Here is a 25,476-nt window from a genome sequence, read left to right on the forward strand (position 1 = left end):
TCACTAGCAGCACATGTGCAAAGTTGTGCAGCCAGCACCTGCATCTGATTTCAGAACTTTCCTCTCACTTTGTGGTGACCATAAACTTTATGGTGACCATAAACTCTGGGGTCAGGTGTTTTGAAAGGGCAATCTTACGTCCATATGTGTATATTTGTGTACTCACCTGGGCCTGTATGTACATACCTATTTATTTATTCATTTATTATTCCTAGGATAAAAGTTTTTAATAACCTTCTTGGAATAAGTTTTTAAGAATACAGTATGTAACTGTTTAATATACATGACAAAGTCCTTAATTTTAGAAATTTGCAAGTGTCTAAATATCCAAAGAATCCCACCATCCGGTATAAACATGAAACGTTTTCTTCCATGATACCAAAATTAAAATTAACCCATATTCTAACATTAAGAAATGAGACAAATAGTACAAACTTTATAAAGTGCACATAGAAAATATCAAGTGACCTCAGATGCTACCTTTCTATAGTCTGTCTTGCTTTGTGGAAGACATGATTTGTCCTATTTCAAACATGATCCATACATTAAATGCAGGACTAGAGGTGTGGAGGGTGGGGATTGGGAAGCAGTTCAGTGGAAAACTGTAGATCACAGGTGATTCAAGTCCTTGTGTGAGTGGGTAAATAATTGTCTGAATAAATTACAAAGATTTCCTGATAATACCAGAGATAGTACCACACAGAATTTTTTTAAGGAAGAAGACAATGAATGGATACCAGAATCTTTTCTAAGATGCAGTTAAATACTTTTTCAAATTCTGTGTTAATAGGGTATTTAATGCATATAGTATCAAATTCTACATAAACTCTAGTAGTTGCCCTTGATGTAGTATTTTATTTACAGATATGTCTTTTTAATTTTTTTTACTTTTTTAAAAAAAATATTTATTTGTAATTCAGAGTTACACACAGAGAGGATGAGAGGCAGAGAGAGAGAGAGAGAGAGAGAGAGAGAGAGAGAGAGAAAGAGGTCTTCTGTCAGCTGTTCCACTCCCCAGTTGGCTGCAACAGCCAGAGCTTAGTGGATCTGGAGCCAGGGGCCAGGGGCCAGTGGCCAGGAGCCAGGAGCCTCGAGTCTCCCCAGGGTCTCCTGCTTGGGTGCAGGGGCCCAAGGACTTGGGCCATCTTTATTGCCTTCCCAGACCACAGCAGAGAGCTATGTCAGAACCACAGCAACTGGGAATTGAACCGGTGCCCACATGGGATGTGCACATTGCGGGCGGTGGCTTTACGGTTATGGCACAGCCCCAGCACCTCCAGGAAGCTGTTCCCCATGGGATCCAGTTGTCTGCTAACATGCCTGGGAAAGCAGAGGGAGATGACTCAAGATGTCAGGCCCCTGAACCAAAATGGAGTACGAGAGAAAGTCCCTGGCTTTTGATTCGGCCTGTCCCAGCCCTGGCCTTTGTAGCGACCTTGGGGGTGAACCTCCAGATGGACGATCACTGAGAGAGAGAAGAGTGCTAGTGATGCTGCTTACACTGTTTCTCTCCCCAAGCAGCTTCAACAGCATGCACTGGCCCAAACATAAGCCAGGAGTCAGGAGCTCCATTTAGGACTCCCACGAGGCAGCAAGGCAGGGTACAGAGAACCTGGACCATCAGCGGCTGCCTCCCTGGGTCACAGCCTGGAGGGGTGGGACTGGAAGCAGCCCTGGGGCCGTCAGACAGAGGATGCAACAATGCACAGATGCGTCCCGTGGTGCCATGGCGACGGCCAGTGGGGAGTGCGCCTGTGCCCACTGCTGTGACCCGGAAGTGCACCCGCAGGCGCATCCGCTTCTGCCGCATGGTGCTTGGGTTGGAGTCAGGGCATGTCCGCTCCTGCCCAGGGCTTGGGCAAGCCTTGAGGAGCCGTGTTGTATGCTGAATGCCGACCCTGAGGAGACACAGCGCCCCCCCCCCCCAGGTTCACGCCAGGATCAGGTGAGGCTGCAGTCTGAGGCAGCCCCATCAGTTATTTTGGGCCTTTGGAAATTTCTAGGTGCGGTCCTCTTCTTCAACCCCTTCCAGAAGACTACACCTCAGGACTCTGTTCATGTTCCAGAGGAACAGAAACACTCTTTCTGCAGAGAGTTTGGTGCGGTGGCCTTCCTGTCACTGGTAGGTGGGGCCCGGGGTGCAGAGTGGGGAGGGAGTGTGTGTGTGAGGGGTAGCTGGGATAGAGGGTGGAGGAGAGAAGAGGTCAAGGGGGGGTGGCGGGAGGAGAGAGGAAGGGGGAGAATGAAAAGGTGGCATGAAGGTGGGGAGGCGAGGAAGGGAGGAGCAGAAACCTGCGTGGGGGAGAGGAAAGGGAGGGGGAGAGTGACAGGAGCCCCGGTGGGTGTGTGTTTCGGGGCTGGGGAGATTTGGGAGAGGAAAAACTTTTCCCACAGCCTCGGTTCCATTTGGGGGGTTTTTTGTCCCTGGCCAGAAGTAGCCTTGGCCGCATCCATCAGTAGAGGCCTTGATCACGGCCTCTCTACTCCGGGTTGTTTGGAAGTGTAAAGTGTGTGTGTGTGTGCACAGGAAAATGGGCACAGGGCGCTTGAATGAATTTGCACGTAATCCAGTGAATTTTCACAGACTGCACACACGGAGGAGGAAGCCGAAGCTTAGAGAATCCCCAAGTATCCCTCTGTGCTCTGTTCCTGCCTGCCCCAAGATTCTGACCCCTCATAGTAAGTACTAGATATTTTTTTCTATTTAAAGACTGGTTTGAAATGCAGAGTAACAGATGAGGCGGTGCTGGAGAGATTTTCAGTGTATGGTTTCACACCCCAGGTGGCTACAAAGGCCGGAGCTGAGCCAGGCCAGAGCAGAAACCAGGTACTTCATCCACTACTCCAGTGTGGGTTCAGGGGCCCAAGTGTTTGGGCCACTTCTTCTGCTTTCCTAGGCTTTTGAGCAGACAGCTGGATTACAGGTGGGAACAGCCTGAGTGGGACGGTGGGTTGAGCCATTGCATAGCGGGATGAAGCAACCGCCTTCAGTACCAGCATTGCATATGTGTTGGTTTGAGTCCCAGCAGCTCCACTTTTGTTCCAGCTCTCTGCTGTGGCCAAGCAAAGCAGTTGAAGAGGGCCCAAGTGCTTGGGCCCCTGTACCTGTGTGAGAGTCCTGGAGGAATCTCCTGGCTCCTGGCTTCAAATCTGCTTAGATTCGGCTGTTGCATCCATTTGGGGAATAAATCCACTATCGAAGACCTTTTCTCTTCCTCTGACTCTCTGTAATTCTACTTTTGAGATGAATAAATAAATATTTTTTCAAAAAAGTGTAACAGGCAGGAATCCAGTTGGCATCTATATGGAATGATGTTGTTCCAGGCAACGTTGTAACCTGCCATGCCACAAGGCAGGTCCCCCAGAGTACTTTTCTGCCTACTGTTTCTTTTTAGCTGAGCAGAAACGGGATATGTGAATATGGTAACTAATATCTATTTAATAAATTTGTTTTTATGTTACTCTAGTTATTATAAATTGTAACTTATTTAGTAATTATGGAAGCTTGCAAGTTTTTCCTTTCTCTTTGTGTGAGTTTTGGCATATTTTATGTTTCAAGGAATTCACACAATTTAGTTATCTTAGGAAATTTTTGGTCACAGAGTTGTTCATACTGTTCCTTTACAATAATCTTGTCCGTGGAGTCATGGTGGCACTGTTTCATTAACAAACTTAGTAACTTGCACCTTTTTTTCTTGGTTGGTCCTGATAAGAAGTTCATGAATTTTGTTGATGTGTTCAAAGAACCAAATTTTAGTTTTGTTGGCATTTTTTTGTGATTGTCCCTTCTTCAGTCCCAGCGACTTGTACTTCTATCTTTCCATGATTTATTTTCTTCACCTTGCTTTAAGTATTTAAGTTGCTGTTCTTCCTCTGATCTCCTAGTGTGAACGCATAGCTCATTGATCTTCGTTCTTTTTTCTAAAATATGCATCCATTAATATAAATTGGCAGGATACAGTTTCAATTTAGTTTGAACTATTTTTTATTTGAGATTTATAAACATGTTATTTTGAGGTTGGTTGATTATTCTCTTCACAAGTATTTGGGATTTTCCAGCTTTTTCGTACTGACCTCTTAGGTAGTTGCATTGTGATCAGGGAGCTTCCATTGTGTGGTGCCTCTTCTTAGGAGTTGAGGTCTGCTGTGCACCCATGCACATGCTCAGAGTGGATGTGCCGTGTGGGTCTGAGTGTCGTGTTCCTTTTGCTGTGGTTGGAGCATCCTCTAAGGATCTGTTTGACAATTGGTTGCTTCAGGTACTTTTCTGTTCAGCCTTATCCTTACTGATTGTCTAACTGCTGATCTGTTCACGAAAGAGATGTCTTGACATCTGTGAGTGTAATAGTGCATTTGTTTATTTCTCTTTGTAGTTTTAACAATGGCTGTTTATGTATTTTGGCATGAGGTTTTACTTTTGGACTTACTATCCTACTCCATTGAAACATGTTTCTTCTGTTCTTTCATGAATCCCAAACCATCTTGGTTATTGTCGGTTTATTGATACTCTTGAAAGACAGACAGTATTGTGATTTCACCCAGTTCCTTGTTTTTCATGGTGGAATAGTTGTCTTGAGTTTTCCTAACTACAGTCAGGTTTGTTTTTTCTCAAAAACCTCTTGCTGGAGTTTTTTTAAAAATTATTATTATTTAGATTGCCTTAACCTGATAGAACCATTTTACCAGAAATGGTATCTTAGTAATATTCAATCTTCCAGTACCATACACAGCGTATTTACTTAGATCTTCTTTAGTTTCCTTGATCAGCATTTTAGTCTTCACCCAACATATTGTGTATTTTATTCATAGGGTTTGTGAGTTTTCATTTCAGTAGGCTATTTTAAATTTTATATCAGTGTCTGTCTGTTCACTGATGGTAGTATACAATTGATTTTATAATAAGTAATTGTGTTTTTATAGATTTTCTTATTTATTTGAAAGGTAGAGTTAGAGGCAGAGGCATAGGTAAAGAGATAGAGACAGAGACAGAGGTCTTCCATCTGCTGGTTCACTCCCAGATGGCTGCAGTGGCTGCAGCTGAGCCGATCAGAAACCAGGAACCAGGAGCTTCTTCTGGGTGTTGCAAGCAGGTACAGGGGCCCAAGGACTTGTGCCATCTTCCACTGCTTTCCCAAGCCATAGCAAAGAACAGGATGGGAAGTGGAATGTCTGGGACGCCAGCAAGTGCCCATGTTGGGTGTCAGCGCTGCAGGTGGTGGCTTTATCCAGTAGGCCTCAGCGCTGGCCCTGCATTTGATATTTTCGCATTGCCCCTCTAACCTTTCATGGTCTTGCTAAAATAATTTATTATTCCTAGTAGCTCTTTAGAAAATGTTTTTGGAACTCTTTGTAGATAATCATGTCTTTGGGAAACCCATAGTTTAACATCTCCCCTTTAGCTTTCTTATTTCATTGTGTTTTTCTTGCGTTAATCACAGTAAGTGGGCTCCCTGCTGTGATGTCAAGTAGGAGCAATGACTGTGGAAGTCCTTAGCTTTTATGTCATCTTTTGGGGAAACCCTTCTCTACTGGCTTTCACCATTTCAGTGTGATGCTTGCCATAGATTTTTATTTGTTTTCTTGGATCAGCATTTGACTAATTTCTGCACAGCTTTCATATTTTTCTTCTTTAGCCACTCACACATGAATTACATAGATGGGTTTTTCTACCACCGAACCAACTTCCATTTGTGAGAGAAGCCCCGATTAGTCATGATACATTAAAGTATTACTAGATTTTATTCAATTGTATTTTGAGGATTTGGAGAGTTCTGTGTTTATGAGGGACGTTCATGCATAGTTTCTTTCCCGGTAATATATTTGTCTGATTTTGGTATTAAAGTACCTCAGGTGGCATAAAGCGAGTATTTCATCTTCTGTATTCAGGAAGTGTATGGGTAGAAGCTATCAGTGAAGTGGTATTGGATAGGAGGGCTTATCATTTTCTTTGCTGGAGGATTTATAACTGGATTCAATGTCTTGAGTAGATACAGGTGGATACTTCAGAAAGTCACAGGAAGCTGAAGTGGAAAGTTTATTGTGGAGCAGAATAAGTGTGTGTCAGGAGGCCAGGAGAAATGCCCTCACAGGTTCTAATTTTTATTTCATCTTCATTCATGAATGAGAGCTTTGCAAAGCACAGTATTCTGGGTTTCCAGCTTTTTTTTTCTGAAGACTTGGCAAATATACATCTCACCACTTTCTCCTAGCCCGCATAGCTTTTCTGATGACAAGTCCGATGAGATTCTAATCAGAGATCCTCTGAAAGTAGTCTGGTGTTTCTCTTGTGTGATTTTAGAATCTTTTCTTTATGTTTGAGTGAGAAGAATTTGACTGCGGTGTGTCTTTCTGGTCATGTGTATTAGGACTTGCATGTGCTTCCTCTGCTCGAACGTCCCTTTCTTCAAATTAAGGAAGTTGTCTGTAATTACTTCAGTAAAAAGGTCTTCTCATCACTTGTCTTTCTACACCTTCATCTACTTGTTCTGAGAATATCCCTTAGCCTAAAGCATAACAGTGAAAATATTCTTAGTTGATGACATGCTAGGGAAAGAATGGCAAGGCCTATTCAGAGCAGCTATCACTCCCGTTGCAGTCCCTAGGCTCCAGCTCCCAAGCACTTGGCCTGGCCAGAGGAGGATAGGGCTGCCCACACAGTGACAGTGCAGATAAAGTGTGTCACCCTCGTTGCCACTATCACCTTGTGTCTGGCCACAGTTGAACCGTGGCCCCAAGGCTCGGAATGGCATCCAGGAGAGGAGTGATAGTGATGCATATCACATTCCTGTAGGCTGCAGACCAGTGCAGCCCCTGCATGCTGTTTCACACCAGGAAGAGCAGGGCTCCTGCTGAGTAAAGTGTGAGAGTCTCTGGGGTGCTTCCTTGCTTGGCCTAGGAGAGAAGATGACCCATTATGACAGCTCTGTCACTGGCATCTGTTGGCTGTTCCAAGGCAGGATCTTGAGTTGGTTCCCTCTGAGCAGTGGCTTGCACTGCTCTTGCAGTGCTAACACCCTGGGTTTCAGACTTGCAGCCCACCTTTGGCAGGATTTGTGGCTTGCATGGTGGTCTTCTTGTCTTCAGCCGCCTTGAGCACGAGTGCCACTGGGATCTGTAGCTATTCTGGTAAGGTCTGGGTGTGGTTTGGTTGAATCTAGGGGGTCAGAGTTAACAGAGAGGATCTGCTGCTTGAGCTGTGAAGGGCAGGATTTAGGGAAAGGATAACTCTTCTCTGACTGAGCATACACCAGGACAGACAGGCCAGAGTGTTGGCTCATGTCTTTGCTTGGGATTTCTTTTAGGCTTGCTGCTTGACCTGTGTTAAGGCGGTGGGCAAGGGGAGGGTCTGGAGGGAGATAATGGCCTTGACCATGGGTGGTTCCCTTGCTGAGATACTTACCGCAAGGGAACCGCAGCTAGTCTGTTTATCTGTCACCACAGGGCCACACTGACTCATAAAAGCAAGAAGCCAAAGGCCCTTATTCATTCCCACCATACACTCACGTGTACCTCTGTGTGCATTGCACCATGTGTTCCCAAAGTGCTCATGCTGCAAGGCTCTGCCTGGATGTGGAGGCCCCCCACATGGAGCCATCAAGTCCTTGTCTTTGTCTTTGTCACAGTCACCTTATGGCATTGCTGGCTATACTTAGTGGCACCAAGAGTCCTACAATTTTCCGAGTCTGCCTTGCTGGGATAGTTCATGGTGAGCAGGAGGGAATGCAGAGGGCACAGCCCCATGGGGCAGCTGACTCCACATGAGGGCCACACAGGTCACATGTGGTGTGGGTGGCCTGGCCCGGCAGGAATCTGCACACCTTCATGCACGCCTGTGCCCCTCAGTGCACCATGTAAGGGTGCAGCTGAGGTGATGGCCCCTTGCTGATGGGTTCAGGACGTGCCCAAGATTAACTCTGAGCCTTCTGGTCAAGTGATGGTGACCATAAACTCTGGAGTCAGGTGTTTTTTGGGGGGGCAGTCTTATGTCCATATGTGTGTGTTTGTGTACTCACATGTGCCTGTATGTACATAGCTATTTTTTATTCATTCATTCATTCATTTATTATTCCTAGGAAAAAGTTTTTTTTATTTATTTTTATTTTTATTTTTTTATTTTTTTGACAGACAGAGTGGACAGTAAGAGAGAGAGAGAAAGGTCATCCTTTGCCGTTGGTTCACCCTCCAATGGCCGCCCCGGCTAGCGCACTGCCTTCGGTGCACCGTGCTGATCAGATGGCAGGAGCCAGGTGCCTATCCTGGTCTCCCATGGGGTGCAGGGCCCAAGGACTTGGGCCATCCTCCAGTGCACTCCCGGGCCACAGCAGAGAGCTGGTCTGGAAGAGGGGCAGCCGGGTCAGAACCGGTGCCCTGACCGGGACTAGAACCCAGTGTGCCGGCGCCACAAGGCGGAGGAATAGCCTAGTGAGCCGCGGCACCGGCCGGAAAAAAGTTTTTTAATATCAACATTCTTGGAATATATTTTTAAGAATACAGTATGTAACTGTTTAATCTATATGACAAAGTTCTTAATTTTAGAAATTCGCAACTGTCTCAATATCCAAAGAATCTCACCTTTCGGTATAAACAAGAAACATTTACTTCCATTATACCAAAATTAAAATTAACCCATATGCTAACATTAAGAAATGAGATAAAAAGTGAAACGTTATAAAGTGTACGTAGAAAATGTCAACAGTGAGCTCAGATGCTACCTTTCTGTATTCTATCTTGCTTTGTGGAAGACACGCTTTGTCCTATTTCAAACATGATCCATATTTAAAATGCAGGGCTAGACTGTGGAGGGTGGAGAGTGGGAAGAAGACCTGTGTTCAGTGGAGAACTGTGTAGATCACAGGTGTTTCAGGTGCTTGTGCAAGTGGGTACATAAATGTCTGAATAACTAAATTACAAAGATTTCCTGATGCGTAAGTAGGAGATAATACTAATACCACATAGAATGTTTGTAAGGAAGATAGAAAAAATGGATACCAGAATCTTTTCTAAGATTTCTAAGATTCTTTTTCAAATTCTGTGCTAATAGGGTATGTAATGCATATAATATCAAATTCTACATAAACTCTATAAGTTCTTTTTAAAATTTATTTCACAGATAGAGTTAGTGAGAGAGAGAGAGACAGAGAGAAAGGTCTTCCTTCCATTGGTTCATTCCCCAAATGGCCTCTACGGCAGGGGCTCCAGGATTGGGCCATGTTCTGCTGCATTCCCAAATCAAGCAGAGAGCTGCATAAGAAATGGAGCAGCCGTACTGGAAAAGGCGCCCGTATGGTGCCGACACTACAGGCGGTGGCTTTACACGTACTGCACAGCAAAGACCCTTCCTGGAAGCTGTTCACGGTAGGATCCAGCTGTCTGCTAACGAGCCTGGGAAAGCAGAGGGAGATGGGCCCAAGGACTTAGGCCCCTGAACCCAGAACGCAGTGCCGGGTAAAGGCACTGACTTCTGCTTTGGCCTGGACGAGTCCCGGCCTTTTTAGTCTCATGGGGTTCAACCCCCAGATGGACGATCACTGAGAAAGAGAGTGCTAATGATGTGCCATGCACTGCTTCTCTCCCCAAGCAGCTTTAACGAACAGCCAGTGCAGGGCCAGGCAGAAGCCAGGAGGCAAGAGCTCCATTCTGGACACCCAAGAGAAAGGGAGGCGGAATCCAGAGAACCTGTGCCATCAGCGGCTGCATCCCTGGGTCACAACCTGGAGCAGGAGAGGCAGCACTGGAAGTGCCCTGGGGCAGTAGGCTCTGGATGCAGCAGTGGGCATTTGCATCCCATGGTGCCATGGTGACGGCCCGTGGGGAGTGCGCCTGCGCCTGGCGCTGTGACCTGGAAGTGCACCTGCACGCCTGGTGCCAACTGGCAGGCAGTGCTCCGCTGGGAATCAGTGCTGCATCCGCTCCTGCCCGAGAGCCTGCGCAAGCCGTGAGGAGAGGAGCCATCCTCAACGCTGTTGGCTGAGCCTGAGGGAGAGCCAGCGTCCCCAGGGTCAGGCTGGGATCAGAGAGGCTGTGTCCGAGGCTGCCACACCATTTCAAACCAGGTGCATTTCTCCTCCTCGGCCCCTTCTGGAGGCAACAGCCTTTGTGACCTCTGACCTGGCAGCAGCCCGGGCCCCCTTTGGAGGTGAGTGACGCATGCGGCTGTTGCGGTTACCCACTGGGGGTCTTGGCTGCCCGCGTGCCTGTTGCTCTTGGGTCCCGAAGGCGCGGGTGGAGTCGCGGTGGTGCTGTGCGGACCATCTGGAAGGGTCCCCAGGGTGTGAGCAGCTGTGCGAGAGCAGAGGTGGCTCGGTCTCCTCCCGGAACGGCCCCGCGTTCCCGTCGGTTTGCTTTTTGAGGGCCCAGCCGCCCTGCTCTAGACCTCAGAGACTGTTGCTGGGAGGAACGAGAACGAAAGTGCGTGTCTGTTTCCTGGTCTTGGAGGCCAGATTCGGGTTCCTCGCGTTGGGTGTGATGTCAGCGCTCTGTGGGCTTTTCATGAAAGAGCCTTGTCAGGCCGAGGTGTACGTTCCGTTCCTGATGTGAGGATTTGTGTTTTAGTATGGCAAGAGTCAGGGACGTTTTTGTGAACGAGGTTTTCTGTGTCTGTCGGGATACTTTCTGGGCTTTCCCCATGTGTATTCTGTTCTGGGATCGATTGATTGTGTAGGGTAGCCACGCTTGCATTTGCAGAGTAACTCTCGGTTGCGCACAGTGTGCTGAGCTTTGGTTGTGCTTCTGGATGGCGTCTGGTAATATTTTGTTGGGGCATGTGACACATTCATAACGGATCTGTGTGTGCCATTTTCTTTATGATGTGCTTGTGTTGGATGTTGGGATAAGGCTGCTCTGATGGAATGAAATGGAAGGCTTTTCCTCTTTATCTCCTTGTTGGAAGGGTTTGCGAACCACGGATTTTAATTGTCTTTTCCCTGGGCGTTCTCACCGCTGGAGCCATCTGGTCCTGGACTTTTCTTCATGTCTTTTTTGGTTTGTTTGTTTCGTTTTCCCTGCTACTACAGTGTCTTTGCAAATTATAAGTGTATTCAGAGTTTCTTGTTTTACTGTATTCAGTTTTAGTGGTTTGCGTCTTTCTGCGAGTCCATCCACTCTATCTAGGTTGACCAAATCCTTGTGGCTTGTATTTTCCATAGCGTTTTTGGATGATTATTTTGGCAAGGTTGGTAGTGATGTCCTCTCTGTCATTTTTGTTGTACATAAGTGTTGAATAAATAAATTACAAAGATTTCCTGATGCGTAAGTCATAGATAAACCACCTAGAATATTTTAAGGAAGAAGATAATGAATGGTTCCCTAAATTTTTCTAGGATGGAGTTAAATACTTTTTCAAATTCTGTGTTAATAGGGTATTTAATGCAAATAGTCTCAAATTTGATATAAACTCTAGTAGTTGGCCTTGATGTAGTATTTTGTTTATAGCTATATCTCCCTTTTTAAATTTTTTTTACTTCTTCTCAAATATCTTATTTAGTTATTTGAAATTCGTAGTTATACACAGAGAGGATGAGAGAAACAGAGAGACAGAGACAGAGACAGAGACAGAGAGACAGACAGATAAGTTTTCCATCTGTTGGTCCACTGCCTAGTTGGCTGCAATGGCCAGAGCAGAGCGAATCCAAAGCCAGGATCCAGGAGTCTCCCCGGGGTCTGCTGCATGGGTGCAGGGGCCCAAGGATTTCGGCCATCTTCTACTGTTTTTCCAGACCACAGCAGAGAGCTGCATTGGAAGTGGAGCAGCTAGGACTCAAAGCAGCGCCCTTATGGGAAGCCAACACTGCAGGCGGTGGCTTTACCTGCTACCCCACTGTGCCAGGCCCTCCCAGAAGCCATTCCCTGTGTGATCCAGCTGGCTGCTAACATGCCTCGGAAAGCAGACGGAGATGGTCCAAGGTCTTAGGCCCCTGAACCCCGAATGGAGCACCGGATAAAGTCCCTGGCTCCTCTTCCCCGACCTTGAACACTGAGAGGAACTGGAATGCTGCTGTGTGATAGAGGCCTCCTGCAATTTCTGTGAGCTGTACTAAGTGCCCACGACTCTGCTTCATGTTTCTATGGTACCACACTTTCAGAACTGTGCTGGCAAATGATTCAGCGGACAGTCTGTTCCCGCTCTATTGCTGCTCTGAGCCTGTAATCAAGGTCCACACAAGGCCGATGATAGAAATGTTGTATCCAGAACAGCCCCCTTATAACTAAGGTGACCTCCAGGCCCCACAAATGAATCTTGGATCAGAGGTCTAGAATTTCTGTGCAACTTGAACATTTCCTGCCTTGGGAAGTTCACTGCTGCCACCCCCAGGACATGTTCTGAGCTGCTTGGTCCTGGGTGTAGAGGCTCTGGCCGCTGGAAATGTTGTACTGAGTTGACTTCTGAGTGTCCAGATACCAGAAAACATGTAACAGTGTTTCTCGGATCTGTGGGACCACTTGGATATCCAATTGTGGTGGGAGACACACATGGTGGATTTATGAGTGCTAACTCAGGGTGGAGCTGAGTGCTTCCTGTGGGGACTGTGGGATCTTGCTGGGATGCCAGAGTGGCACAGTGACCCATGTTGCTCTGGTGGCTCTCGCTGAATCTATGTGTAGCTTAGAAGGTAAAACTGTGTCTTTTCACTAGCATGGAGCAGAACCTCATAAGGATGAGGAGATGGTCCTATAAGAACTTAATGCTAGGGCTGGTGCTGTGACACAACGGGATAAAGTCTTGGTCTGCAGTACAGGCAACCCATATGGGTGCTAGTTCGTATCACAGCTGTTCCACTTCCGATCCAGCTCTCTACTATGCTCGGGGAAAACAGTAGAAGATGGCCCGAGTCCTTGGGCCCCTGCACCTGCGTGGGAGACCCAGAAGAAGATTCTGGCTCCTGGCTTTGGATCAGCTCAGCACTGGCCATTGCAGTCATTTGGGGAGTGAACCAGCTGTTGGAAGACCTCTCTCTCTCTCTCTCTCTCTCTCTCTCTCTCTCTCTCTGGCTTTACCTCTCTATATACCTCCTTCAAATAAATAAAATAAATCCTTTTTAAAAAAGAACTTGTTCTAACTTGGAAAGGAAATCTCATTCCTCTGCTTCAAGTCAGCTTGCAGTTCAGGAAGGGCAGCATTTATGTGCTTCTGGAGAATCTCTAGGCTTCTTATTTGTTCTCTGCTGGCTTCTCCCTTGAAATTATCGTGTGTCATCATCCTTTGCTCTGTTAGGATCCATTTTTAAAACCATGATTTTCTCTTCTTCGTGAGGATACTTCAGAAAGTTAATGGAAAATGGAATAAATGATACCTTTATTTTGGTGTAATTTTTTTGAACTTTTATTTAGTAAATATAAATTTCTAAAGTACGGTTTGTGGATTACAATGGCTTCACCCCCCATAACTTCCCTCCCTCTCCCTCTCCCATTCCATTCACATCAAGATTCATTTTCTCTTATCTTTATATACAGAAGATCGATTTAGTATATATTAAGTAAAGATTTCATCAGTTTGCACCCATCCAGAACATAAAGCATAAAATACTGTTTCAGTACTAATTATAGCATTAATTCACGTTGGACAACACATTAAGGACAGAGATCCCACATGAGGAGAAAGTACACAGTGACTCCTGTTGTTGACTTAACAATTTGACACTCTTGTTTATGGTGTCAGTAATCTCCCTAGGCTCTAGTCATGAGTTGCCAAGGCTATGGAAGCCTTTTGAGTTCGCCGACTTCGATATTTTTTAGGCAAAGTCATAGTCAAAGTGGCAGTTCTCTCCTCCCTTCAGAAAAAGGTACCTTCTTCTTTGATGGCCCCGTTCTTTCTACTGGGATCTCACTCACAGAGATCTTTCATTTAGGTTCCCTCCCTTCCTTCCTCCCTCCCTCCCTCCCTCCCTCCCTCCCTTCCTTTTTTTTTTTTTTTTTTGCAAGAGTGTCTTGGCTTTCCATGCCTAAAATACTCTCATGGGCTCCTCAGCCAGATCCAAATGCCTTAAGGCCTCATTCTGAGGCCAGAGTGCTGTTTAGGACATCTGCCATTCTGTGAGTCTGCTGTGTCTCCCACTTCCCATGTTGGATCATTCTCTCCCTTTTTGATTCTATCAGTTAGTATTAGCAGACACTAGTCTTGTTTGTGTGATCCCTTTGACTCTTAGACCTATCAGTGTGATCAGTTGTGAACTGAAATTGATCACTTGGACTAGTGAGATGGTATCCGTACCTGCAACCTTGATGGGATTGAAATGGAATCCCCTGGCACATTTCTAACTCCACCATTTGAGGCAAGTCCTATTGAGCATGTCCCAAATTGTACATCTCCTTCCTCTCTTATTCCCACTCTTATATTTAACAAGGATCACTTTTCAATTAAATTTAAACACCTAAGAATAATTGTGTGTTAATTACAGAGTTCAACCAATAGCATTAACTAGAACAAAAAAATACTAAAAGGGATAATGTATTAAATTGTACATCAACAGAGAGGACAAGGGCTGATCAAGTCACTGTTTCTCATAGTGTCCCTTTCACTTCAATAGGTTTCCTTTTTTGTACTTGGTTAGTTGTCACCGATCAGGGAGAACATATGATATTTGTCCCTTTGGGACTGGCTTAATTCACTCAGCATGATGTTTTCCAGATTCCTCCATTTTGTTGCAAATGACCGGATTTCATTGTTTTTGACTGCTGTGTAGTATTCTATAGAATACATGTCCCATAATTTCTTTATCCAGTCTACTGTTGATGGGCATTTGGGTTGGTTCCAGGTCTTAGCAATTGTGAATTGAGCTGCAATAAACATTAATGTGCAGACAGCTTTTTTGTTTGCAATTAAATTTCCTTTGGGTAAATTCCAAGGAGTGGGATGGCTGGGTTGTATGGTAGGGTTATATTCAGGTTTCTGAGGAATCTCCAGACTGAATTCTATAGTGGCTTTACCAGTTTGCATTCCCACCAACAGTAGGTTAGTGTCCCTTTTTCCCCACATCCTCTCCAGCATCTATTGTTGGTAGATTTCTGAATGTGAGCCATTCTAACTGGGGTGAGATGGAACCTCATTGTGGTTTTGATTTGCGTTTCCCTGATTGCTAGTGATCTTGAACTTTTTTTCATGTGTCTGTTATCCGTTTGGATTTCCTCTTTCGAAAAATGTCTATTGAGGTCCTTGGCCCATCTCGTAAATGGGTTGTTTATTTTCATGTTGTGGAATTTCTTGATCTCTTTGTAGATTCTTGGTATTAACCCTTTATCTGTAGTATAGTTTGCAAATATTTTTCCCATTCTGTCGGTTGCCTCTTCACTTTCCTGACTGTTTCTTTTGAAGTACAGAAACTTCTCAATTTGATACAATCCCAAATGTTAATTTTGGTTTTGACTGCCTGTGCTCCTGGGGTCTTTTCCAAGAAGTTTTTGCCGGTACCTGTATCTTGCAGGGTTTCTCCAATGCTCTCTAATAATTTGATGGTGTCAGGTTGTAGATTTAAGTCTTTAATGCATGTTGAGTGGATTTTTGTGTAACGTGGAAGGTAGGGGTTTTGCTTCAAGCTTCTGCACATGGAAATCCAATTTTCCCAGCACCATTTATTGAATAGACTGTCCTTGCTCCAGGGATTGGTTTTGTATCCTTGATCAAATATAAGTTGGTTATAGATGTTTGGGTTGATTTCTGGTGTTTCTATTCTGTTCCATTGGTCTATCCATCTGTTTCTGTACCAGTACCATGTTGTTTTGATAACAACTGCCCTGTAGTATGTCCTGAAATCTGGTATTGTGATGCCTCCGGCTTTGTTTTTGTTGTACAAAATTGCTTTGGCTATTCGAGGTCTCCTGTGTCTTCATATGAATTTCAGAATCATTTTTTTCCAGATCTGAGAAGAATGTCTTTGGTATTTTGGTTGGTATCGCATTGAATGTATAAATTGCTTTTGGGAGAATGGACATTTTGATGATATTGATTCTTCCAATCCATGAGCATGGAAGATTTCTCCATTTTTTGGTATCCTCGTATATTTCTTTATTTAAGGTTTTGTAGCTTTCATCGTAGAGATCTTTAATGTCCTTGGTGAAGTTTATTCCAAGGTATTTGATTGTTTTTGTAGCTATTGTGAATGGGACTGATCTTAGAAGATCTTAGAAGTTCTTCCTCAGCCATGGCATTGCCTGTGTATACAAAGGCTGTTGATTTTTGTGTATCGAATTTATATCCTGCTTCTTTGCCAAACTCTTTTATGAGTCCCAATAGTCTATTAGTAGAGTTCTTTGGATCCCCTAAATAAAGAATCATATCATCTGCAAAGAGGAATAGTTTGAGTTCTTCCTTCCCAATTTGTATCCCTTTAATTTCTTTTTCTTGCCTAATAGCTCTGGCAAAAACTTCCAGAACTATATTGAATAGCATTGATGATAGAGGTCATCCCTGTCTGTTACCAGATCTCAGTGGAAATGCTTCCAACTTTTCCCCATTCCATAGGATGTTGCCCGTGGGTTTTTTTTTTTTTTTTGACAGGCAGAGTGGATAGAGAGAGAGAGATACAGAGAGAAAGGTCTTCCTTTTTGCCGCTGGTTCGCCCTCCAATGGCCGCTGCGGCCAGTGCATCTCGCTGATCCGAAGCCAGGAGCCAGGTGCTTCTCCTGGTCTCCCTTGCGGGTGCAGGGTCCAAGATTTTGGGCCATCCTTCACTGCCTTCCCGCGCCATAGCAGATAGCTGGCCTGGAAGAGGGGCAACCAGGACAGAATCCGGCACCCCAACCAGGACTAGAACCTGGTGTGCTGGCTCCACAAGGTGGCGGATTAGCCTGTTAAGCCACGGCGCTGGCAACCGTGGGTTTTTCATAAATTGCTTTTATTGTATTGAGGAATGTTCCTTCCATATCCAGTTTGCTTAGAGTTTTCATCATGAAAGGGTGTTGTATTTTATCAAATGCTTTCTCTGCGTCTATTGAGAGAATCATATGGTTTTTCTTCTGCAGTCTGTTAATGTGGTGTATCACATTGATTGATTTATGAACATGGAACCATCCCTGCATACCAGGGATAAATCCCACTTGGTCTGGGTGGATGATCTTTCTGATGTGTTGTTGCATTCTATTGGCCAGAATTTTATTGAGGATTTTTCCATCTATGTTCATCAGGGATATTGGTCTATAATTCTCTTTCAATACTGCATCTTTTTCCAGCTTAAGAATTAAGGTGATGCTGGCCTCATAGAAAGAATTTGGGAGGATTCCCTCTTTTTCATTTGTTCTGAATTGTTTGAGAAGAATTGGAGTTAGTCCTTCTTTAAGTGTCTGGTAGAACTCAGCAGTGAATCCATCTGGTCCTGAGCTTTTCTTTGTTGGGAGTGCCTTTATTACTGATTCAGTTTCTTTCTCAGTTATGGGTCTGTTTAGGTTTTCTATGTCTTTCTGGTTCTATTTGGGTAGGTTGCATGTGTCCAGGATTCTATCCATTTCTGATAGATTTCCCTTTTGCTGGCATTCAAGTCCTTGTAGTAATTTCTGATGATTCTTTTTATTTCTGTGGTGTCTGTTGTTACGTTTCCTTTTTCATCGCTGACTTTATTGATTTGGGTCTTTTCTTTTTTTAGTTAGTTGGGCCAGTGGAGTATCAATTTTGTTTATTTTTTCAAAAAACCAGCTCCTGGGGCGGAGCCAAGATGGCGGATAGTGAGGACGTGTGCCTTAGTTTGGGAAAATAAACTTTCATAAAAGTGGAATTACTGTAGCCTCAGGAAAAGACTCAAGAAAAAAACTGCAGAGGAAACGCTTCCGGATCTTGTGGATGAGACACAGAGGACTTACAGGGAGCCCACCGCGTGGAAAACCAACCGAGATGAGCCGAGCGGCAGCGGCGGGAGAGGAGCCAGAGCCACAGAATCTTGCCAGCGCGGGAACCGAGGAGGGTAAGACAAAGACCTCAGAAGCCCCGAGACATTGCGGGGAGGGGGAACAGAGGCCTCTCCCTTCACTCACCAAGCAAAACAAAGAGCACCGCGATTTTACATATGTAAAGCTCAGCCAAACTCAGTATCTTTAGCAAAACTGGAGAACACATTGAGGGCTGCATAAACTCTGTGTATGGTCCCAGGGGTAGATCAAACAAATACTCACAGAGGCCAGATTTCAACTACCCTCAACTCCACTCCCAACTGAGTCAAAAAAAAAAAAGAGAGAGAGAGAGAGAGAGAGAGAGAGAGCCAGCAAGGAGCAAGTGAGTGAGAAATCTGGGAGAGTCGCTCTTTACACAGCCTTAAACCTGAAGAAACAAGCATAGCTCTCTGGCCACACCCATCACAGCCCCCAAGGCTCCAACAAAGCAGACAGCTCACTTAGAGGCATAGTATAACGAGAAAAAAAAAAAACACCACAGCAAAAACACCACAAATTATCTCCAACATGCCAAACAGCAAACATAGAAGCCGAGGTAACAAGAGCAAGGAAGACACTATGACGCCCCCAAGTGAACAAGACACGCCAATGCAAGATTATGAAGATGAAGAGATAGAGGAAATGCAAGAATCCCTCTTTGCAGATGATATGATTCTTTATTTAGGAGACCCAAAGAACTCTACTAAGAGACTACTGGAACTCATCGAAGAGTTTGGCAAAGTAGCAGGATATAAAATCAATGCACAAAAATCAACAGCCTTTGTATACACAGGCAATGCCACGGCTGAGGAAGAACTCCTAAGATCAATCCCATTTGCAATAGCCACAAAAACAATCAAATACCTTGGAATAAACTTAACCAAGGACGTTAAAGATCTCTACGATGAAAACTACAAAACCTTAAAGAAAGAAATAGAAGAGGATACCAAAAAATGGAGAAATCTTCCATGCTCATGGATTGGAAGAATCAATATCATCAAAATGTCTATTCTCCCAAAAGCAATTTATACATTCAGTGCAATACCAATCAAGATACCGAAGACACTCTTCTCAGATCTGGAAAAAATAATGCTGAAATTCATATGGAGACACAGAAGACCTCGAATAGCCAAAGCAATTTTGTACAACAAAAACAAAGCCGGAGGCATCACAATCCCAGATTTCAGGGCATACTACAGGGCAGTTGTTATCAAAACAGCATGGTACTGGTACAGAAACAGATGGATAGACCAATGGAACAGAATAGAAACACCAGAAATCAATCCAAACATCTACAGCCAACTTATATTTGATCAAAGACCCAAAACTAATCCCTGGAATAAGGACAGTCTATTCAATAAATGGTGCTGGGAAAATTGGATTTCCATGTGCAGAAGCTTGAAGCAAGACCCATACCTTTCACCTTACACAAAAATTCACTCAACGTGGATTAAAGACTTAAATCTACGACCCAAAACCATCAAATTATTAGAGAGCATTGGAGAAACCCTGCAAGATATAGGTACAGGCAAAGACTTCTTGGAAAAGACCCCAGGAGCACAGGCAGTCAAAACCAAAATTAACATTTGGGATTGCATCAAATTGAGAAGTTTCTGTACTTCAAAAGAAACAGTCAGGAAAGTGAAGAGGCAACCGACAGAATGGGAAAAAATATTTGCAAACTATACTACAGATAAAGGGTTGATAACCAGAATCTACAAAGAAATCAAGAAAATCCACAACAACAGAACAAACAACCCACTGAAGAGATGGGCCAAGGACCTCAATAGACATTTTTCAAAAGAGGAAATCCAAATGGCCAACAGACACATGAAAAAATGCTCAAGATCACTAGCAATTAGAGAAATGCAAATCAAAACCACAATGAGGTTTCACCTCACCCCGGTGAGAATAGCTCACATTCAGAAATCTACCAACAATAGATGCTGGAGAGGTTGTGGGGAAAAAGGAACACTAGCCCACTGTTGGTGGGAATGCAAACTGGTTAGGCCACTATGGAAGTCAGTCTGGAGATTCCTCAAAAACCTGAACATAACCCTACCATACAACCCAGCCATCCCACTCCTTGGAATTTACCCAAAGGAAATTAATTTGGCTAATAAAAAAGCCATCTGCACATTAATGTTTATTTCAGCCCAATTCACAATAGCTAAGACCTGGAACCAACCCAAATGCCCATCAACAGTAGACTGGATAAAGAAATTATGGGACATGTACTCCATAGAATACTATACAGCAGTAAGGAACAATGAAACCCAGTCATTTGCAACAAGATGGAGGGATCTGGAAAGCATCATGCTGAGTGAATTAAGCCAGTCCCAAAGAGACAAATATCATTTGTTTTCCTGATCGGTGACAACTGAGCACCAAAGGGGAAACCTGCTGAAGTGAAATGGACACTATAAGAAACAATGACCTGATCAGCTTTTGTCCTGACTCTAGATGTACAATGTAATACTTTATCCTTTTTAGTATTTGTTGTTGCTGTTGTTGTTGTTGTTCTAGTACTAGTGGTTGAACTCTGTAATTAACACACAATTATTCTTAGGTGTTTAAAAGTTAACTGAAAAGTGACCCCTGTTAAATTTCAGAGTGGAAAAAGAGAGGGGGGAGATGCACATTTTGGGACATGCACAATCAGTCTTGCCCCAAATGATGGAGTTAGAAATATGCCAGGGGATTCCAATATAATCCCATCAAGGTGGCATGTACCAGTGCCATCTCACTAGTCCAAGTGATCAATTTCAGTTCACAATCGATGGCTTGGATAGGTCTAAGAAACAAAGGGATCACACAAACAAGACAAGTGTCTGCTAATACTAACTGATAGAATCAAAAAGGGAGAGAAAGATCCAGCATGGGAAGTGGGATACACAGCAGACTCATAGAATGGCAGACGTCCTAAACAACACTCTGGCCTCAGAATCAGCCCTTAAGGCATTCGGACCTGGCTGAAGAGCCCATGAGAGTATTGTAGGCATGGAAAGCCAAGATACCATGGAAAAGAAAAAAAAGAAGAAGACCTAAATGAAAGATCTCTGTGAGTGAGATCCCAGTGGAAAGAACGGGGCCATCAAAGAAGGAGGTACCTTTCTCTGAAGGGAGGAGAGAACTTCCACTTTGACTGTGACCCTATCGGAATAAGATCAAAGTCATCGAACCCTAAAGGCTTCCATAGCCCTGGCAACTCATGACTAGAGCCTAGGGAGATTACTGACGCCATGAACAGGAGTGTCAAATTGTTAAGCTGGCAACAGGAGTCACTGTGTACTTACATCCCATGTGGGATCTGTCCCTAATGTGTTGCCTAATGAGCAGTGATGCTATAACTAGTGCTGAAACAGTATTTTTACACTTTGTGTTTCTGCGTGGGTACAAACTGATGAGATCTTTACTAATTATATACTGAATTGATCTTCTGTATATAAAGATATTTGGAAATGAAAAAAAAACCCTGGTGTTATATTGGAAATGGCATAGAAAATTAATTAATTTTTAAAAAAAAATTATGTAGGATCTCTGTCTTTAATGTGCTGCACACTCTTATTTAATGCTATAACTAGTACTCCAACAGTATTTTTTTTTCACTTTGTGTTGCTATATGGGGGCAAACTGTTGAAATCGTTACCTAACTTATACTAAACTGATCTTCTGTATATAAAGAGAATTGAAAATGAATCATGATGTGATTGGAAGGGGAGAGGGAGCGGGAAAGGGGAGGGTTGTGGGTGGGAGGGAAGTTTTGGGAGGGGGAAGCCATTGTAACCCATGAGCTGTACTTTGGAAATTTATATTCATTAAATAAAAGTTTAATAAAAAAAAAAAACCAGCTCCTCGTTTGGCTGATTTTTTGTAATTTTTTAAATTCAATCCTGCTGATTTCTTCTCTGATTTTAATTATTTCTCTTCTCCTACTAGCTTTGGGTCTGGTTTGCTGTAGATTTCCTAGATCCTTGAGATGAATTGAAAGCTCATCTATTTGGTGCCTTTCCAATTTCTTGATGTAGGCACCTATTGATATAAACTTTCCTCTTAACACTGCTTTTGTTGTATCCCATAGGTTTTGGTATGTTGTGCTGTTATCCTCATTTACTTCCAGAAAATTTCTCTTTTAATTTCTTCTATGACCCATTGTTCATTCAGGAGCATGTTGTTCAATCTCCATGTGTTTGCACGTGCTCTAGGGATTCCTGTGTTGCTAATTTCCAATTTCATTCCTTTGTGGTCTGAGAAGCTGCATGGTATGATTCTAATTCTTTTGAATTTGCTGAGACTTGCTTTATGGCCTGGTATGTGGTCAATGCTAGAGAAGGTTCCATGTACTGCTGAGAAGAATGTAAAGTCCTTAGATGTAGGATGAAATGTTCTGTAGGTATCTGTTAGATCCATTTGGGCTATAGTGTCATTTAAATCTACTGTCTCCTTCTTGATCTGTCTATCTCTGAGAGTGGAGTATTGAAGTCCCCCAGTACTATTGTATTGGGGTCTAAGTCTCCCTTTAAGTCCCTCAACAAGTCTTTTAAATAAGCTGGTGCCCTGTAATTAGGTGCATATACATTGATAATCGTTATATCTTCCTGTTGAATGGATCCCTTAATCATTATATAGTGCCCCTCTTTCTCTCTCCTAATAGTTTTTGTGGTAAAGTTTATGTTATCTGATATTAAGATGGCTACTCCCGCTCTTTTTTCATTTCTGTTGGCATGGTATATGTTTTTCCAGCCTTTCACTTTCAGTCTGTATGGATCATTGTTGGAAAGATGAGTTTCTTGTAAGCAGCAGATAGATGGGTTTTGTTCCTTAACCCAATCAGCCAATCTGTGTCTTTTAACTGGAAAGGTCAGGCCATTAACGTTCAGTGTGACTATTGAGAAGGAGTAACTTTGCCCTGCCATTTGCCAAAGATATTTTCTAATATATGTTTTGAGATTCCTGTGATCTTTTGCTGTGAGGTTTCCAAACTTTACCTTCTTTCATATTGGTAACCATGTTTCTGTGTTTCTATGTGTAACACATCTTTAAGCATCTTTTGCAGGGCTGGACGAGTGGCGACAAATTCTTTCAATTTCTGTTTGCTGTGAAAGGTCTTAATTTCACCTTCATTCACAAATGAGAGCTTTGCAGGATATAATATTCTGGGCTGGCAGTTTTTCTCTCTTAGTACCTGGGCTATATCTCGCCATTCCCTTCTAACTTGTAGGGTTTCTGATGAGAAGTCAGCTGTGAGTCTAATTGGAGATCCTCTGAGAGTAATCTGACGTTTCTCTCTTGCACATTTTAGAATCTTTTCTTTATGTTTCACTGTGGTGAGTTGATTACGACGTGTTGTTGTGAGGATCTCTTTTGAGCATGTTTACTAGGAGTTCTATGAGCTTCCTTCCACCAACGTGTTGTGGTGAGGATCTCTTTTGGTCATGTTTACTAGGAGTTCTATGAGCTTCCTGTACTAGGAAGGTTACCTTCTCCAAACCTGGGAAATTTTTGCTAGTATCTCACTAAAAAGGCCTTCTAATCCTTTCTCCCTCTGCATGCCTTCAGGAACTCCTAGAACCCGAATGTTGGTTTTTTTAATAGTACCCTGTAGATTCCCAACAATACTTTTTAGATTTCTAATTTCCTCTTCTTTTCTTTGGTTTGACTGTATACTTTCCTGTTCTCTGTGTTCTAAGTCCGATATTCTCTCTTCTGTTTTACTGACTCTGTTTTTAAGGCTCTCTAATGTGTTTGTCATTTGATCTATTGAGTTCTTGATTTCATTTTGATTTCTCTTCACTATCACACTTTCCTGTTCTACTAGTTTCTGTGTTTCCTTTTGATTCCTCCTTAAGATTTCATTTTCATGAGAGAGATTTTCTATCCTGTCCAGTAAGGATTTCCGTAGCTCAAGCATTTGTTTTTGAAAACTTCTACGTGTTCTTATCATAAATTTTTTGAAATCCGTATCTTGCATTTCTTTCATCTCATCATCTTCATAATCTTGACTTGGGGTGTCTTGTTCATTTGGGGGTGTCATAATGTCTTCCTGGTTCTTGTTTCCTTGGTTTCTGTGTTTGTTGCTTGGAGATATTCTTTGGATTCTTCTTCCCTCGCTGTGGTGTTTTTTTCTTGTTATACTATGATTGTATTAAGTGGACTGTCTATTTTTGATGGAGCCTTAGAGGCTTGAGATGGGTGTGGCCAGAGAGCTCTATTTGGTTCCTCCGGGTTAAGGGTGTCCCCAAGGTGACACTCCCAGGTTAGGCGTGGTAAATCTCTCTTTCTTTTTATTTATTTTTAATTCCGAAGGGATGTAATTCTGCACAACTGAGTGGAATTGAAGGTAGTTAGCCTCCGATCTCTGGTTTCTGGTGGTGTAACATTCGCCTGCTGTTTTCCAAGGACCACACAGGGAATCTGTGCTGCCCTCAATGTGGGCTCAAATTCTCCTGCAGTCTCCCACTGGGTTGCCAAGGTTACCAAATTGTAGCATCTCTGGAAAGTACACATGAACTCCTTGAGTTCTCTTACCCATTGTCTCTTTTTTCACAGTCTCATTTCATTAGCACCACACATTCACTAGATCCTAATCTCCTGTTATTTCACCCCCCAAGAGTCAGGTTTTTCTGCTTGGCTGAGGGCAGTTGCAGCCCTGAGTTCGTGCCGCTTATGATGTATGTCCAAAATGGCGCCTTCTCTTTGTCTTGCTTACCTTTGAGAGGTGAGCGGAGAGAGAGAAACTCATGTCTGTACCGGTCACTTTTTTTTCCTCTCTCTTCTAGTTAGCCTGGTTAACATTCCCCTACAGGGCTTCAAGCCTCATTCCATCTATGCTCCTCCTTTTGATTTCCCGCCAGTGTCTTGGGCTATTGAGGTTCAGCTCACCTCGTGTTGCAGCGCTGGTGCGTTGATTCTGCTACTGGTGTCCCAAGCTGTGGGCTCTCACGCCCTCCACGCAGGTCCACCGTGAATCACTAGTTCCAGAAGAGTTTCCTCTGCTGTTTCTTCCCCAAGTCTTCCTTGAACCTGCAGTATCTCCACTTTTATTAAACTGTCTCTTCGCAAACTATCAGTGTGTTCCCTTCCTATTCTGCCATCTTGCCGCTCTCCCTCTGAAATTTTTTGAAACCCACGCTTTTTTTTGTAATACATATTTTTCATATAATGTTTGAAGATCGCACATGTATCATAACAAGTCTTTACAAATCTTTATATTTTTTATATTTTTTTGATAGGCAGAGTGGACAGTGAGAGAGAGAGACAGAGAGAAAGGTCTTCCTTTACTGTTGCTTTACCCTCCAATGGCCGCTGCGGCCGGTGTGCTGCAGCTGGTGCACCGTGCCAATCTGAAGCCAGGAGCCTGGTGCTTCTCTTGGTCTCCCATGCGGGTGCAGGACCCAAGGACTTGGGCCATCCTCCACTGCACCCCAGGGCACAGCAGAGAGCTGGACTGGAAGAGTGGCAACTGGGACAGAATCCAGCGCCCCAACCAGGTCTGGAACCCGGGGTGCTGGCACTGCAGGTGGAAGATTGAGCTGCGGCACCAGCCTCCAAACTTTGTGATTGTCTTGTTCCTTTAGTTATTCCTATAAGTTATTTTGTTAGGTTGAAATTAGCCTATTTGAATTA

General features: G+C 43.7%; 1 long non-coding RNA gene across 1 annotated transcript in view; it reads left to right on the top strand.

Moving 5' to 3' along the window:
- Positions 1–25,476, top strand: part of LOC133754343 (uncharacterized) — an 82,360-nt gene that overhangs the window by 2,746 nt on the left and 54,138 nt on the right. The window contains exons 2-3 of the long non-coding RNA XR_009865215.1: positions 2,004–2,122; positions 2,585–2,679. This is a non-coding gene — a long non-coding RNA (uncharacterized LOC133754343). The remainder of the gene's footprint in view (positions 1–2,003; positions 2,123–2,584; positions 2,680–25,476) is intronic.

The sequence above is a fragment of the Lepus europaeus genome (assembly GCF_033115175.1).
Source record: "Lepus europaeus isolate LE1 chromosome 21 unlocalized genomic scaffold, mLepTim1.pri SUPER_21_unloc_5, whole genome shotgun sequence".
NCBI classification, from domain to species: Eukaryota; Metazoa; Chordata; class Mammalia; order Lagomorpha; family Leporidae; genus Lepus; species Lepus europaeus.